Raw genomic sequence first — 19,617 nt, forward strand, 5'->3', positions numbered from 1 at the left:
CAAATTCCTCACATATTCCTCTCTCTTACATTGAGTCCCACAATAATTTGTCTTTGTTTTCTAGTATGCAGTCCGTGACATATTTTCATGATTTATATGAAATTTGTTGAATTTTTATAGTTTCTGACAAAAATGTGGCCAAAAGTTTACATTGAATATAATCTGGAATTTTTTTGCATGTAATTTCAATTAAGTAATTTGACTAAACTCTCATGTGAACTGAAAGGAGAATGCATAATCAATTGTAATCAACACTTTATGAGTTTGTAAAATTTCATGTTTTGTTTTCAATACATTGCATTGTGCTATTTTTATGAAACCGCATAGACTTTCTATGCTAGCATGAAGAGTTTTATGGCACTAAATCAAACAGCATAAAGACAAAATATAGTATATCTTCCAACTGTAAATTAATCTGTTTGACATGGGACATGTAGAGAAGAATTCCTCCTATTTGGATTGCAAATAAATCATAATAAAGTTAGAAGTTTGCATTTCTACAGTGCTTTATAGAACTATGTTAAAAAATACAGAATTATTAAAGTAAAATCCACAAGGATTTTTTTATTAACATCTTTACTGGAGTATAATTGCTTTACATTGTGTTAATTTCTGCTTATAACAAAGTGAATTAGCTATATGTATACATATATCCCCATATCCCCTCCCTCTTGTGCTTCCCTCCCACCCTCCCTATCCCACCCCTCTAGGTGGTCACAAAGCACCGAGCTGATCTCCCTGTGCAATGCAGCAGCTTCCCACTAGCCCTCCATTTTACATTTTGTAGTGTATATATGTCAATGCTACAATGTTCCAGACAAATATTGCCAAATAAATTTATATTCAGGTGTAATTATAACTAATTAAATAAAGTTTTCATTTATCTATTACCTTTATTACATTATTTTCATAATCATAGAGAACTCCTGAGCATTTTAAGTTTAAGAGATTTTGGTAGGCAAATGTGTAGATTGTTTTAAACTGATGTGACTGTATTATGAGACATGATAGACACATATATGTTGTTGATGAATTTCTATACTATTATATACCAAAATAAATTTGCTTTGCTTCTTTGGATAAAACATTTTTGTTAGTAAAAATAATTTTTAATTTAATTTTTAGAGATAAAACTGTTATCAGATACAGACTAGTGATAAAAATTTTGTCTATTGTCAAAAAAATAACAAATAAAAAATAAAATTATAAATGTAGATACATTATAATTAAATTTGGATAATAGTAAATTGATCAGTTGTTAAATGGTTTTTATTGCCTTAAAGCTACAATATTAGGCTGCTGCTAAAATGTAGATATTAAAATATTAAAAATTTGTTGAAATAATTTATATTACCAGTGATCCATTTTCAGTCATTAGGTACAATATACAAGGCTTAGCAAAAAAGTAATATGCTCCTGTTTGCCTCAGGATTAGTAACAATATTCGCTGAAGCAAATACTGAGATTATAATATCCCAAACCAGAACATATTGATTTGCATAGTATATTAAAAACATTTTTATTGAAATAGGGATTATTATTCTAAAAGATATACCATAATATTTTGTGTGAATATTTAAATCCTGAAATCATCTTGCACACATTATTATTAAAAACATTGCTTCTCTTCTAAGAAAAAGAAAGCAAGATTATATTAATTGGTTTGCAGTTTTGTTACATATACTAAATGGCATTTGGGGAACTCAAAGGACCTATAAACTTGTTTGCCCATATTAATATGAATAGAAATATGAGGAGCTTTAAAAAGTTTCTTTTCATGTCTTATATTTTACATTTATAGGACTCTCGTCTCAAGGAGAGTGCTGCTAAAATTAAAATAAACATGCTCATATGCAGGTATTGTATAAAATGATGTCCCATTTTGTAAAGGTAAGTTCATGCAAATTCTTAGTTTCTCATACTGCTTTTTAAATTTAATTTTAATATTATTTTCAAGAAACTCCAGGATTTCCATCTGTTAAAGTCATATTTTCCTTATAATTTGTATTCTCATATCAGAGTGGCATTTAGGGACTTCTGGTTAGCTAACAATGATGAGAAATAACAAGGTTAAAATCTTCCAATATTTTTTCCCCAAAAAATATGGAATAATTAAAGTTAATAAAATGAACCTCAACAGAAATCTTGCTTTCAGTATAAACTGAAGATAGAGAATGCCTAAACTTCAAAAGAAAATAAAAAATCAAACACTTTAAATCCCAGCAAACACTCTCTCAGACACCCATCCTGCAACAAAGCTTCATGGGAAGAAATCACAGGTGATGAAAATTGTGGGAATATTGCAACAAGCTTAAGATGGATCTCAAACTACTGTCAGTAAATGTACATCTACCCTAAGGCTGAAACATACTTTAAAAAAAAGTCCTTGTAGGTCAGAAAATAGAACACATTTTTTTCTGAGATCTCTGATCCCAAGGTCATAGACAAATATACTGAGGCATAAATGAACTGCATTTCTCTTCCTGATTTTTTTTAAAAGTAATCACTGTGTGCCAGACAGTACTAGGGAGTAGGAGAAAATAAAATATGAAATAAAATATGAAAATATTTCCTTTTATGGAAGAAAATTCAATACAATGACAAATATAATTACCTTGTTTTATTGTGCTTTATTGTACTTTATTGTACTTCATGGATATTCTTATTTTTTTCATATTAAAGGTTTGTGGAAACCCTGTGTTGAGCAAGTCTATGGCACCATTTTTTTCAACAGCATTTGCTCACTTCGTGTCTCTATGTCACACTTTGGTAATTCTTGGAATAATTCAAAATTTTTCATTATTAGTATATTTGTTGTGGTGATCTGTGATCAGTGATTTTTTTTTTGGTAAGAAGTGGATTTATTTAGAGAGAAACTCCACAGACAGATAGTGGACCATCTCAGAAGGTGAGAAAGGGCACCAGGGTATGGGGTTGTCAGTTTTTATAGTGGTGGGTAATTTCATAGGCTAATGAGTGGGAGGAGTATTCCAGCTATTTCTGGAAGAGGCAGGGATTTCCAGGAATTGGGTCACTGCCCACTTTTTGATTCTTATGGTTGCCTTAGAACTGTCATGGAGCCTGTGGGTGTGTCATTTAGCTTGCTGATGTGTTACAATGAGTATATACCGAGGCTCAAGGTCTAGTGGAAGTCGACTTCTCCACCATCTTGGACCCATTTGGTTCTTATCCGTTTATGTCATGTCCTCGGGCTATGTCATTCTTTCAAAGGTTGTGCCCTGCCCCCTTCACTCCTGTTTCATTCCCCCCTCAGAGATTTTACTCCCATATTCTTATAGGAAGCAGAAGGGCGAGGGTCCATCTTCTGTAACTACTTCAACGCTGAGTAGGGGCGTTGACCCTGCTTGTTAAGGAGTAAAAATCTCTGGATGCCTGATCTAGGGGCCCCAGGGACAGGACAGCTCCTCGGGTTAAGTCAGTGTGGGCTGGAATCTTCACATAGCCATCATCTTGGTGTGGAACTGTTGTAACAGCTTCCATAGCCTTTCTATGAATCTCCTTGATGATGAAGCACTTTTTGTAAAAGCATCAGAGTACAAAAATATCTACAAATGACAAGACTTAAAAGCCGTGGTTAAACATCTGAATACAGTGTAATTGATAAAGAAACTTGGTTACAATAACCAGGATTATGAATGATTACATATAACTTACCATACCAAATACTCCTAAATATTTCTCTTTAAGATACCTCAGGGGCCCTCTAAAGTGAACCAAAGTTAGATGGAAATCAAAGGAAATTGGTATATCCCAAATTTGGTATTTGGGAAGTTTGGCAAAAAGTTTTAAAACACTTGGTCAAATAAGATCATAGGTCTCTGTGAGACAATACTTATTCCTTAACCAAAGTTACAAAAGATCTCAAAAGCAAATACAGATCACTTAAAGGCAAAGAAATTCGTACTATCTGTTACTAAAGGCAGCATTTCAAGAAAACTTTGGAGGGAGAAACCAAATCCAGTTTTGTTCTAGCCCATTCCTAACAAAATCCATTTACCCAACTAAATTCAATCCAATCTTAGAAAATCCTGATCATACACAAGTCTTTTCAGTATTTTTCATTCTTCACACCTTCTTTTACTAAAAGTTTTTTAGTAAAAGTTTTCTTACTTTTCTTAAAAGTTTTTTTCACACTGAGTTACTTTTCTTGTTGACAAATTTGTAACAGATAGAATGTGGTCTTATTTGACCTCTAATAAACCTAGGTACAACAGAAGTATTATATTTATCATGGATGACTCTAACATGTCTATAGTAATCAAACCAACAAGCTTAAGCCACCTTCAGTACCAGATATCAGTTTAGTACTGAATATTTTCCAGAAGACATGGACCTGAAATTCCATCTGGCCAGATTGTTTTTTATTTCTGAGTATTTATATAAGCGCTTCATTTTTTAAAAGCCAATTAAGTAGAGCTCTTTTACAAATTAATTTTTGTCAATATCATACACCTACAACGCACATATAGATACATATGAACACACAAACAAACACAGAGGCCTCATAGTTCCCATACCAAAATTTCAGCCCTGAGTCAAGTACAACATAGAAGCCATCAGTTGCAAGGGGTTGGTTCAAATTGGGCTTCTAGCAGATGGAACAAATCAAGGTCGCTTACCTAGATGGCTAAACCCTTTTAACTAGTGTTCACAGAAAAGACACTTAATATCTCTATTTATCCTTGACGAGTCAAGTTCTAAATAACTTTACCCTCTTTTTAAAATTTACGTTTAAAAAGATGGCAGAAATAAGCGTTCCAGAGAAGACCAGGTAGGACATTTGCATCTCAAAGGTACAGGCAAGTTCCTCCTAGGATGACTTTGTTTCCCCTTTGTTTAATATTTACAAGCCTCTTATGATAAATAGGGAAGTTTGGGGAGTGGTAAAAGGATTGGTGGGTTTTGGATTATTTTTGGAGCCACACCTCTGGTCTTGTAAGGACTACATTTGTAAAATAAGGACAGTTTTGTTTTCTTTTTCAAAGAATTGGGTGGTTACCTCAATGATATTGAAGGACTGACAGACCCATCACCTATGTTGGAAAGTTTTACTTTTCCTCATTTAGCTTAGGGGAGAAGGGCTCTTCCAAAATTCCTGTCAGGCTCTGAATATCAGCTATGGTCATTTTAGTCAGACCAGTGGCCTCCTATTTTGGTAATCTACTTACAAACATTTTTGAGGATCTTCCCTAGGTTTAAGAAATTTGTACCTTATATTTAGACACTATATAACCCTTTTTATTTAATAATCACTGGCTGGATATCTTTGGCCAAGCCTGGAACCTCAATATTCCACATTGCAGGGTCTACTAAGGCTTCTATTTTAGCTTCAGATTTTATCTGTTCCTTTTTGCTTTTTGTTAGAACAATTTGGTGGTTCCCTTGCCCCTCGAGAAACAGAGTGGCCCCTAACTTAGTTAATAAATCACTTCCCATTAAAGGAATGGGACAGTCAGGCACAAACAGAAAGGAATGTAAAAACAGCTGGCCGTTGATCTTGCACAAAAGGGGTTCCAAGAAAGTGTGCCCATGTCTCTTCCCTGACAACCACATTACATATTCCTTATGATTGCTAAGCTTTCCAATCCTTTGGGTTAAGACTGAGAAGCTTGCACCAGTGTCTATAAGAAATTCTATCACATTGATTCACCACATCAATGACCACCTGAGGCTCAACATTAGTTATGTAGATGGTATCTCTCGGCAGAGCCACTTTCGGCCTTGGGCCCCTTCAGTCTTCTGATTGCAAAACCATCAATGGCTGAGGGGCCCCCGTCACTCTCTGGCATCTGGGGCATTCCCTCTTCCAATGCCCTGGCTGTTTGCAAAGGACACATCGATCACAATCCTCCCTCCAGTGCCCCCTTTGTCCACACTGAGTACACTGGACTTGTATGGGTACCCGTGGGCCTTGTGGTCTGCCAGGACCAGATTGACCCAGAATAGCCAGCTTCTCCTTTGGTGGTCTCTGAGCAGACAAAGCCACTGCAATCACTTGGGCCTTTTGCATATTTCTCTGGGTGCATTCAGCCTTTTTGGCCATATCCCTATTACTGAAAACCAAATAAGCCAATTGGAACAAATCATTCATTGGGGTCTGAGGACCAGCAGTTGCTTTCTGAATTTTGTGCCTGATGTCTGGGACAGACTGGGCTATGAAATGTATAGCCAAAAGGGCCTGTACCTCGGGGGAGGAGGGATCCATGGCCCTGTAGGGTGGGTCAGTTAAAATGTCCTCTGTGTCTTTCCTAGAGTTATCCCTCTGAGCTACACATGCCTTAAATTCCTTTTGAGTTCCATTGCCTAGATACAAGGCCATGAAAATTTGAACATAGTTTACTTCACTCCATTTTAAATTTCCTAACTCATATGGTGGCCAAACCTGATTACATAACATACTAAGTTTTTTCCTTTTAATTCCTGTTGTCCAAATCTTTTCCAATCCAGGAATATATGGCCCAGAGGGGTATTGGTTGGGATTTTGATGCAGCCTGACCCATTTCAGACAAGCCTGAGGTGACATCTCTAACTCCCAAGCTATCCAAAATTCCACTCTTAAGTCAAAATCCACTGCGTAATTTGGTCAAGATTTGCACTTATGATTTTAGATGCTATCCCTTCCAAGGGTGTTAGTGCCCAACCAGGTGTTAGTGCCCAAAAAGTCTCAAAGAAACGGCACAGAAGACGTCCCCAGCAGTGTTGAGGATGAGCGGGAGTTGAATAAAGGCTCAGCACTTGTAAGGGTCAGAGGGAGGGGAGTAAAAGCAATAAAAAGTACACCTTGGTGGTCACACAGGTCTTCTGGGGTTAACAGAAGAAAGAAAGAAATAGAGCAGGAATGAATAAGAATGCAAAAATGTAGGAGAAAAACCTCAGAGTCAAGGAGAAGAGTATAGAGATTAACAATCCTGTCCTGGATCTGCAGTTGGATGTGCCTAAGTATACGGGGCTGACCTGCTAGTCAAAAAATGAGCAGATATCGGCAGAGTGTCCTCCCCAGTATGCCTGGCTTGCGGTGCCCCACGGGCCTCTTTAGGACTAAGACCTAACTCTCAACATTTTCTTACCTTAACACTGTCTCTTCGTGGTCATCAGCTGAAACCGTGCACCTCAGATTGGGACTTGAACCCACGTGCAGGGACTCGAACCCAGCCAAAACCCATAGTCTTCCAACTGAGATCACACACCTGGTTTCAGGACTTAATGAAGCTCAGGTTCTTGATGTCTCATCGCAGAAAGAATTCAGTGAGAGACAAGGTGATAGGTAAGAAGTGGATTTATTTAGAGAGAAACTCCACAGACAGAGTGTGGGCCACCTCAGAAGGTGAGAAAAGGCTGCGATCAGTGATTTTTGATGTTGGTATTGCAAAAATGTTACGAATTCTGAAGGCTCAGATGATGGTTAGCATTCTTTAGCAATAAAGTATTTTTTTAATTAAGGTATGTGTATTTTTAAAAAACATAATGCTATTGCACACTTAATAGGCTACTGTGTAGTGTAAACATTACTTTTATATGCACTGGGAAAATAAAAAATTCATGACTTGCTTTATTGTGATATTCACTTTATTGTTGTGGTGTGGGACCAAACCCCCAATACCTCTGAGGTATGTCTGTGTACAGTTAATGAAGAAATTCATATGTCATGGCTACTCCAGACGTAAACTTGGTAAGTCATAAGTCTTATTCTCTACTCTGAAGCAGAAGAGGGAAGTAACATATTATTTAGCTTTAATTTAGAATGGGTAAAAAATGGATAAGGATGGGTAAAAATTATTCTACAGTTAATCTTCCTTCAACACAATTATTCAAGTAGAGTTTTCTTTTCTAATTAATATTTCTGTGGTTAGGAATATTTTGTCAATGTACACTTTTTATGTATTGTTAACAATTTTAATTTGTTTTTAGTCATGGATAATTTAATAGATATATCCTTCTGGCATCATTAATGAAATAGGTCATGCTGGTTAAATCCTCCCATAATGCAAAAAATTGAAACAGTCACCTAAAAAATATAAGCAAGTTTTCAATGGAAAAATACATTATTAATTCCCAGAGGATTCATGTGATTGCAGTAGGCACATGGGACATAAAATTAAAATATCTATTTAGCTATGAGGAAGTGGTAAACTAAAAACAAATTGCTAAAATTTACATATTTCCACATAAATTGATATTGGAATTAATACAAAAGTAACTTCTAAAGCATGCACATTTGAACACCCAATACAAGTAAAACAATTTATGAATGTAAGTAGGGTTATGTCTCAATGTTTATTGGATAGAGAACTACCTATATGGTTTTCTTGCAGTGTTAAAATAGACTACTCAATGCACTTTTGTCACTCTGATACCTTATACTTTCATAATGAAATATATATGGAAGGAAACACATTAAACTTTCTCTAGTCATTAGTATGTGGATTAACTTGAATTACACAAATTGATTAGAGTAGAGGAAATACACACAAAAACCCTAAGTGCCTGCTTTGTAATGGTACCAGACATTGAGGAAATACTGCTACACTGGGGAAGTGCAATTTAAAAGTATTGATTGTCTCATTTCTCCCACTGTATTTGAGTACTACAGATTATCTTCATCAATTTCTAAATTATGGCTTCTAGTTATTTTAAAAGTAAAGAGATCATCAGGAATTTAAAGTGATTTCAGTAGCAGGATGATATGTTAGAACATAGACTCTCAGAAGTCCATCTTTCTTTTCCCTCAGAACATTTCTATAATAAATTAAGTTAAATTAGCAAATGTTTAATGGGGATTCCTAATTTTTACTATATAAACTTGGAGTTTCTTTTCACAATAAAATGAATTATTACCTTTATTGCTATATTAATATCAACTTCAAATGTGTTTTCTGCTGTATTTTACTGACATAATCTTAATGCTCAGATTTGTTCAATTATATTTACCAGAATTTTGTTTACAGAAGAGGTTTTCTGGGGAATAGAAATATCAAAGCATTTTAGGAATAACTAGAGAAGAAAATCAAAGGAGAAAATCAAGTTTTTATCGCTAAATTTCACACAAGTAGCTGTTTCCTTTTTTGGAACTCTTTTTTAAGAGATGCCAAATAAATTGAAATGTGGAAAGTCATTTTCTCTGACTCATTTCACTATACCAGTGGAAATAAACTAAGTGTATTTTTGAGTATGAAAAAAAAATACCAAAACTGGAAAAAAATTAGCTTTCACTTACTTAAAGTACATGTATAAACCAGGCCCCTATGCCTCAGCAAATGTAAAATAAAATAATTATTACCTCAGTTGCAATGTCTAATTTATATCTGGGTATATTTATTGTACACTTAGGAAGTGTTATATACTCTTCAAAGACAAAGTATCTTGTTCAATTTCTCACATTTAATTACTGATGGAGCCAGGATTCTACCAACAAAATCTAACTCCAGAGCCAACACTCTTTACCACTCAACTATATCATTGATCATTTTTAATTCTTTAAGGTTAAGAAATAATAAAGAGCACTATATAAAAGGAATCAACAAATAATATGAGATTCAAATGCTTTATGAAGTTAAAATACAGTATGTATTTAATAGCATGCAATGAATTATGACAACCATTTATATACTCTTCATATACTATTGTAAGAATAACACCTAAAATGTGTATTTGGAATCTTTGCTGGTTTAGGTGGATCATTTTCCAGTGAGGTTTTTTTCTGGCCCAACACACAGTTTTACATAGTATAAAAGTAAGAGGTAAACACATTAATAACAAAAATATTCTTGACTGTGCAGATATAATGATCTGAAGTTTTAAAATGACTTTTTTAATTAATTAAGGCCTTTTGTTAGAAAGGCCTTAATTAATTTTCAGCCTTTATTAGAGGAACATAAAAAGAGTCTGAATATGTTATAAACTGCTATTGCACATTTTATATTTATATTTATTTTTATTTTTAGGCTTATAAAAAACAAATGTAGTGTAAATTATACAAAGTGCGCACCAAGTTTCGAACAAATCAAGAATTCATAAAATGTTGCCTGTCGCTTTTAATACTACAGGATGCCCAGCTTATACATGCTGGTGTCATTATTCTATAACACAGTTCTCAATACTGGCCGTCTTTTGCTATTTTGTCTTTGCCAGTAAACAAGATACAATTTTATTTTGCATGGGCCAATAGCAAAGCACTAAATTCAACAAATCCTTTGTGCCACAAAGGATTCCCTAGATCTATTCTGCTAATGGGAAACATTTTGTTAGCTGACTAGGTAATCAACATTCACCTAAACTTTACTGTTTCCTGAGAGGTATGTGAAATGGGCTCTTTGAGAAAAGGCGCAGGATAATCAGCTGAGGATCCTAGGCCATCTACGGCAGTTGGCGGTGTGGGGATAGAGTGAGTTGAGAGGAAAAATAGAAATAAGTGCATTTCATAATTTAAAGGAAATGTTTGAATGTTCTTTAAACTTGTTTTACCGATTAAAATATGGCATTATAATTTTTCAGTGCCATTAATGACTTGATATTTAATATTACTATAATTTAATTAACCAGTCACCACTTCCAAGTAAGGGATAGAAACATATTTAAAGCTTTTGGTATATATTGCCAATTCAATCGTGTAAAACAGTATGGGTGAATTACAAGTATCTTTGTACAGAAATTTCTATTAAAAAATTAGTATTTTAATTAAATAATTATTTTATGAACAAATTAAAGTTCATTAAATTTCTATTTTAAGTTGCATTTATTTAATTACTAGTGAAGTTGAATATATTTTTCAAGTAATTGTAACCAGTCTATCTTTTGGCAATTTTTTTTGTTGTTTTTATCTCCTAAATTTTTACTTTTAAATAGCTTTTAATAAGATGTGTTATAGATATTTCACTGGTTTGCAATGTAATTTTAATTCTGCACGTTATATCCTTTTTAATGTTAAAGAGAATAAACAGCAAGTTAAAGTACAGGATGGATAAACTAAAATATTTTTAATAAAATAAAATTTGCATTATTATATACATAGAGTATATGCGTAAAGGAATATACACCAAGATTTTGACAGTGTTTGGCTTGTGGGATGGGTTTATGTAATTTTTTTTTTTTTTTTTAATTTATTTATTTATTTATTTTTGGCTGTGTTGGGTTTTCGTTTCTGTGCAAGGGCTTTTTCCAGTTGCGGCAAGCGGGGGCCACTCTTCATCGTGATGCGCGGGCCTCTCACTGTCGCGGCCTCTCTTGTTGCGGAGCACAGGCTCCAGACGCGCAGGCTCAGTAGTTGTGGCTCACGGGCTTAGTTGCTCCGCGGCATGTGGGATCTTCCCAGACCAGGGCTCGAACCCGTGTCCCCTGCATTGGCAGGCAGACTCCCAACCACTGCGCCACCAGGGAAGCCCCTGTAATGTTATTTTTAAAAGTCATTTTAACTTGCATAATTTAAACTTTATTGCCTTAATTTGGAAGCATTCTAGGTATTTAAAATTTACTTTTTAGAATGTGTTTACATATTGCCTCTACAGGTTTTGTCATTAATGTTAAAAGTCACTCTTTACCTCAGGAATATATGATATACTTAACCATGATTTTTAGTAATATATGTTCTGAATTTTTAAATTTAATTGTATATTTCTTCCTTATACTTAAGGCTTTATATTTAATTTAATTTTACATTAACATGATTAAGGAATTTTACTGAAGCTTTCTCAGAAAGCTAACAGTATGTGAACTTTAGGTTGTCTGAGAAGAAAATAAAAAAACCTTAAGAATATAGGTGGTGAGGGGCTTCCCTGGTGGCGCAGTGGTTGAGAATCTGCCTGCTAAGGCAGGGGACACAGGTTCGAGCCCTAGTCTGGGAAGATCCCACATGCCGCGGAGCAACTAGGCCCGTGAGCCACAACTACTGAGCCTGGGCGTCTGGAGCCTGTGCTCCGCAACAAGAGAGGCCACTTTAGTGAGAGGCCCGCGCACCGCGATGAAGAGTGGCCCCCGCTTGCCGCAACTAGAGAAAGCCCTCACAGGAATGAAGACCCAACACAGCCAAAAATAAATAAATAAATAAACTAAAAAAAAAAGAATATAGGTGGTGTAAGCATCAATTCTTTTATCTATTATATTAATAATGAAGATATAAATAATGTATCTTATTTATATTCATATTCTATATAAATATAATATATACATTGATTAAGAACATAGTCCTTTTAAAGTTGTTTAAATAGATTAATGATTACTGAGCAATATCATATAATATATTCACGTAAAATGAAACTATAAAAAGATTTTGGTCAATGGATACTGGATGAAAGAGTAAAAAAAAATGTTTTGTTTGAATGGAAGAGAGAAAGTTGAACATTGTGTCTTATATTTATGTAAGGAAGGCAGCTCATACTAAGGCAGCGTGAGTATGGCGTTTGAAACTGGTGTCCATATTTTAACATTCAAATAAACCAATCCTGGCTTTTGTGTTTCTGCTCCTTGGTAGAGCAGACAAATTGAGAGAAATACTTACAATAAATACAGCTGACAAAAATTGCTATTGACACTCTCCAATAAATTCCTGAAAATTAAATAACATAATAAATTAGAATAAAATGAGCAGTAAATGTGAGTTAGCTATTCATAGAATGGCATATCATGAAGGTAATCTATAAAGAGATTATAACCTTATGAGTTAGCATGCAAGGTAAATTTTTAAAAGGTATAGACTTGATCCTTTGATATTTGAAAAAGTCAAAGTCAAATAATATGAAATACTAATGAAAATTTGGGATAACTGCTTCTTGAGAGCATGTAATGAATAGTCTATAAATATAGTCGATGACATATAGTAATACACTGTGACCCAACAATTTTCCCACTATTCACCTTTTTGAGAAACACACGCACACATTTGCAAGGAGACATTATAAGAATGTGCAATGCAGTGGTGTTTGTTATTTTCCAGAGTAGGAACTGACCTAGATATCTATCATTAGAGAGCTGGGAAAAATACAAGAATATATGCATCTAAATGCATTCTTGGTAGGAGATCCACATATATTAACATACACAGATATAAAAGAAATATATTTAGTGTAAAATATAGGAAAGATAATTGATTATTCTCTCTTTAAAATAGATGTATTGCATTAAGTTTTGGACTTAAACTGCCTTTCAATGAAAAGATAAATTATATAAATAATGAAATATAAGCAAAAATATAATTGTTAGTAAAAGTACTTTTATATTTAAGTATTATAAAACATATCCTCATAGTCAAGCCATCTCTTAAATATCTAATTAAAATTCAGAGTATTGTCATGATAATACTTCAAATTAAGTGTCATAAGTATGCATCTAATTGAAATTTAAAATGACCAAATTATACATGACATAAATTTACAATAAACTGATTGGCTACAAAAAAAGATATTCATATTAAAAATATTTGTTCTTACTCAAAGAGGTCCCAGTAATTTTAGATGGTTTATCACCAGTTCTTCTTGTTCATGATAATTTCAAACCATATTTTGTCTATTTTATGAGAAAAATCTAAGAAAATCACAGTAAAATATTCTACCCCTGCTACAGTAAATATAAAAATAAAATGTGTAATTTCTCTTACTGCATCTTTTTAAATGCATGTGCTTAAAATCACCTATATAAGAATACAAATTTTAAAATCACAACTTTAGAACATAAGGAAATATGAACAAAATAAATAATTTTATGTTGAAATTCTTCAAAAATTAAATCCAGCTACATTTCTGGAATAAGAGAGAAAATAAAATAATATGAATTTATAAATATTTATTTAGAAAAAAGTTTTTTTTAGTATATAGGACATTTAATATGAATTATAATTTTTTGAGATAAATCTTGACAAGAATACATTTTTTCTTCTATTAAGCTCTAGTCATTCATGGAAGGCTAGAGTATAAATTATGTTTATTTGTCATAGGTAGCATTTCTTATAATTTATAAAAATTATTACACTGAAAAACATACACCAAATCATATACATTTGAAGATATTTTAGCATCTTAGCATATAAATATTATTGTTGCAGACAATGCGGTTTAAATGATGAACTCATTAAACCCTTCGGGTACTGACTGCAAAAGGTTTACTAGTTGGAATAATGATTCTATACTGATGAATACATGTAAATGCTTAGGTTCATTTTTTTAAGTCACACAATATTTACACATCTTGGACAGATAATCTCAATCCCAGGTATTTATTTTAAGAAAATAATCCAAAACATTAAAAAAGGAAAGGAAAAAACTATTCAGTGTGACAGCTAATTTTGTGTTAACATGACTGGGTTAACAGAGGCCCAAATAGCTAATAAAACTATTTCAGAGTATGTCTGTGATGATATTTCTGGAAGAGATTAGTTTTTGAACCAGTAGACTGAATAAAGAGATCCACTCTCATCAGCGTGGGCCCGAACAGAAAAAAGCTGAAGGGCAAATTTGCTTTCTTCCTGAGCTGGGACATCCACCTTCTCCTGGACATCACACCTCCTGGTTCTCAAATTTTCAGACTCAGACTGAATTACACCATTGGCTTCCTAATTCTCCAATTTACAGACAATAGATTAAGGGGCTTCTTGGCTTCATAGCCATGTGAGCCAATTCCTACAATAAACGAACAAACAAAGAAATATATCCTATTGATTCTGTTTCCCTGGAGAACCTTGCCTAATACAAAAATACATACAGTTTTTTTTTTAGTATCATTATGATAGCAAAATAAGGAAGGGAAAAATATGAAAATTCAAACTGAGGTCAGTGCTAGGGAATAAACATTTTTAATTAACACATTTTGTTAGACATGGGCATAAATGGTATCATAATGAAATATTATGAAGTCATATAACACCAAGGCTGCACAGAAACTTGGAAAATACCCAAAAATTAAGTTTATAAAATCTTACCTAAAAAGGTGTTCCTAAGATCGATTGATTGTTATTCTACCGTGTGCTACAGTTTAAAACTTTTCGATTAGATCTTAGTCAGCAATATAAGGTGCCAGCGTGTGATACTCTCCTCAGAAAATATTAGAGTACTTTTATAGCTGTCAGGTCTCATTGTGAACTTAGTGGCGATTATCCTGTTTGAAAGAAACCATCTAAAATAATTGTGATTCATCTTACTCTCTACGTATTCTTAATAGATCATCTTGGCTTAAAGGCAACACTTGCAGAGCATGTACTTGAAATAATATCCGAGTTTGAAAATATCCAAAGGTTTGAAATAACCTTTTCCTTAGTTTACTTTAATGTATAGTTTTTGATTTTTTATCTAATCTAAGACTTTGTTTTAGCATCTTCCACAAAAACATAATTAATATATAAACATAATTAATATATATATACTACTTTATCTGAGAAAGAAGACATGGTTTGCAAGAATTTGCAAATTATTTTTTTCAGTCATACTCATCTGTTTTCACTTCTCTCCCACTTTATTTCTTCTAGTGGGTATGAGGTCGTAGTGTTTCATCATTTTCTAAATCTACGTCTTCCATTTCGGAGTCACCCCTGCTTAATTTTCAAATCCACTCCTACTTAATTTTTTAAATCTATTCTCCTTATACTACAAAATTTCTTATACAAAATATATGCTGCTATTGTCATCAAACACTTAGTGCTTAGCCATCTATCATTTGACCCTCAACATTATTTTATTGAAAACGTTTCTCAAAACTAAGCAATGATATACTTGTTGCCAAGTGGAAATATATTTTCTTAGTCTTCAGTCTCCTCAGTCACACTGCAAATTAATATCAGTTAAGGCTGTATTCTTTGATAGTCTTTCCTTCCTTGATAGTCTTTCTGTAGTTTGAAATTATACCTCCTAGTCTATTACTCAGCGTTCCTTCATGGTCTCCTAAATTAGCACATTTCTTCTGCCTATAAACTATACTTAAATATCACCAAACGTGTTGTCTGTGAACCACTGCCTTTTGTGTTATTAATTCTCATGACTGATATCTACCACCTGGAATCATTAATTGGCATAATTTTCCATTTATTTAAAAACTCCTAAAAACAACAACAACAACAAAAAAAAAACTCCTAGCACTTTACTATAAAATATCATAGATTTAGTATATATGCCACCTTAAAATTAAGGGAAATTATTTTCAGTATTCTATATAATAGCTTACTTATTGATCCCCAAAAACTACTATTTCAAAATATTTTCTGAAAGGTGGTTAAATTATAGTGTGGCTAATTCTGGGATAATAAACTGTACTGAAATATTTAAATAATTTTGAACCAAATATTTTATTCACATATATCAGAGGTTATTGTCAATCATTTAATAAAACTAAATATTTGTAAATAATATTTTACCAGTGAAACTGTATTTCAAACACACAAAAAAATGAAATGCCAGTGTGTAAAAGTTGTTTTTTTTCTGATGGAAACAGCACTGGGAGCTTTGAATTAACTTTCCAAGAGGAAAACTTCCAGGAACCTTGCCTGATATTTCAGAGTTTTCTGAACACTATTGTAAAATCACTATGCTAAATATGTAATATTTTGTAGAGATTATTTTTAAACAAGTAGGAGGAATATATTTGCTGCCTTCAAGTTAGCATTTTTCCTCACAGTTTATTTAATGATTGAATAATACTGAAAATACACACCAACCATGTTTAAACACTTTCTGTACATTTTAATTAAAACTAAAATCATAGAAGAGTTTATGAATACATCACATTATGCAATTGCCTGGTAATGAATGTTTTGAAATTTCTTTCTTTAAAAATATAAATCATTTTAACTTCTGTTAAAATCTATTTCTGAAATACCTTTTTATACCCCTGTTTCAACCAAGAGATTTTAACTTTAAAATTAATAAATTTTAATAAACCCCATATCCTAGGAAAGGGAAATTTTCCAAAACACAATTGTAAAGTGTATAGCATTCATAAGCAAAGTATACATCCAGGTATTCCCAAGTGATAACTAACATTTACCTCACATATAGGTGTGAAATAATATATCTTGATTTCTTAAATAATACTGGGTATGAGTGTGCTGAATTCAATTCTTCAAATTTATTGAACTTCTATATTTATAGGACCCTGTTTAGATTCCTGGGAAATACAAAGCTCACAAAAAGTGAGAACCAAGGTATTTTTCCTGCCTTCAAAAGAGAGGCAGTTACGTACACAAACATGACCCACAAAAATAAGTAACAATATAAAGATGCAAATAGACTACTACATGGGTAAAATAATGGTGAAACTAATTTCACCACAGACGTTTTCATGAATGTTAATGAGTGAAATATATTTGATCTGAGTCTTGAAGTGCAAGTAGAAATTTTACAGGATGATAGGAGTTCTCCCTCTGCATTTTAACTTGGAGGAGCAAATAAATAAAAGACCTGGGGGATGTAAAAGCAAATCAAAAAATAGCAAAATAAAGTAACATAAAAAAGTGGCAAAAAATCCAATGTGCAAGAGATGTGGGTATTTATGAAAGATTAAAAAATTAATATAAACTTAGAGAAGTTGATTGTGGAAAACATATTTAAATCTTTTGCCCAGTTTTTTTTTTTTATTTCAAACTCTAAATACTTTTATTTTATTTTATACATCTTTATTGGAGTATAATTGCTTCACAATGCTGTGTTAGTTTCTGTTGTACAACAAAGTGAATCGGCCATATGCATACATATGTCCCCATATCCCCTCTCTTTTGAGCCTCCCTCCCACCCTCCCTATCCCACTCCTCTAGGTGGTCACAAAGCACTGAGCTGATCTCCCTGTGCTATGTGGCTGCTTCCCACTAGCTATTTATTTTACATTTGGTAGCGTATATATGTAGATGCTTCTCTCACTTCACCCCAGTTTACCCTCCCCCTCCCCCTCCCCGTGTCCTCAAGTCAATTCTCTCCGTCTACATATTTATTTCTGCCCTGCCACTAGATTCATCAGTACCTTTTTTTTTTAGATTCCATAAATATGCATTTGCCCAGTTTTTATTGGTTTGTCTTTTTATTGGTTGTGTTTTTATTATTGAGTTGTAAGAGTTCTTTATAGTTTATGGATCAAAGTCCCTTGTGAGATACGTGATTTGAAGGATTTTTTACCCCAAATGTTTTCACTTTTTGATGGTAGCAATTAGAGCACAAAGGATTTAAATTTTGCTGTAATCTAATTTATCTAGTTTTCTTTCACTGCTTGTGTATTTGACGTCATATCTGCACTGTTGCAGCAGCGTCCAGTATTTGTGGTGCAGTAGTAGTGGAGCTCACAGCAATATCATGTTCAATTCAATTGGTAAAATCTGCAGGGTACAGTGTTCTATATTAGTGGCAATTGTTTCTTCACCAGACTAATTCCTTGGTGTTATTTTGGATGGAATTCTGTTAATTACCATCTGAAAATTTTTGTAGAGGTTTACTGGTATTTTGGTTACCTCACCAATAACATATGAAGTTACTTTCTGCTGAATTTCATCTGAATCTATTTATACTACCTGCATGATTAAAAAACAAACAAACAACAAAAACACCTACCTGCTGTAGCCACTGAGAGAATAAATGATTGGGTTACTCATGAGATATCAGAGATAATAGTTTAAAAGAATGTTGGGAAGTGAAAGAGGCTTTGTGAATTATTATTATTATGGTTGTGAATTATTTTTACTGGCCCCAAATTATCTCTTGATTAAAAATTCAAATTTCCTTTTGGGTAGAGAATTACTTTTCACACTATTGTGTATACGCCAGAAGTTAATCTAGATACACTTCTTTTCTGGAACAGAGGGGAAAAACTATGATAAAAAAAGTAGACCAATTCAAGGATATTCTCCAAAAAGTAAACTTTGAAAATGGTTGGTGTGTATTCCTTACGATGAGTGTTTCCTAGAATCCCTGATCTCTAGATCTTGACAATATTTCAACTTTACCACAGATTCAGTGAGTTGCCCAGTATTTTAAACAAAAGATCTTTTTCTTACAAAGTACAGTATTAAGTCCCTCACAATGACCATTTAAAAAATTTTAATTTAAAATGTAACATAAAATAATTCTATAGAAATTAAAAGGAAAAATAAGCTTATTTTGAACTATATGACTAGGCTTGTGTCAGATTAACAAATTAAGATTCTGAAAAAGAAAATTTCCAGCCCATCACTCCAGTTCCATAAATCTGACATATTTTTAAAGTAAAGACAAGGCTGACTTTTTAAGTTATCAACTGCTTCTATTCTTTGTTCCTCAAAGGCATTTTGTGTTTGAAAATATTTGTTGTATTAACATAATTAAGTCTGATAGAAACCTGAAGGCAGATATAAACAAGAAAAAGGTTACAATAAATCTGTCTCTCTTTCTTTCTTACTATGGACATGGCATCTAAACAGTCAGCTCACATTTAGAAGAAGATCATAATCTATAACCTATGAACCCTCCTCTTAATGGCATATTGTCTGTAGCTATAAGTACTAATTGAGAAAATGGAGCATAAAATTACTAAAGAAGCATAGATAACTAATATTTAAAATAACAAGAAAACTTAATTAATTGAGAGAGCATTCAACAGAAGCAGAAAGTGTTATCGAGAAAGTGATCATATGAACTATGATGGGGTGAAGATGGGGAGAAGATA

The 19,617-nt window shown here is 33.1% G+C and overlaps 1 long non-coding RNA gene across 1 annotated transcript; it reads left to right on the top strand.

Annotated features, from left to right (window-relative positions):
• The first annotated feature begins 11,101 nt into the window (after positions 1-11,101).
• LOC309647326 lies at positions 11,102-13,647 on the top strand. Its single transcript, XR_014255966.1, has 2 exons — positions 11,102-11,773; positions 12,083-13,647. It is a non-coding gene; the product is annotated as an uncharacterized lncRNA (long non-coding RNA).
• Positions 13,648-19,617: the final 5,970 nt, after the last annotated feature.

The sequence above is a fragment of the Balaenoptera physalus genome (assembly GCF_965194825.1).
Source record: "Balaenoptera physalus genome assembly, chromosome: 18".
Lineage (NCBI taxonomy): Eukaryota > Metazoa > Chordata > Mammalia > Artiodactyla > Balaenopteridae > Balaenoptera > Balaenoptera physalus.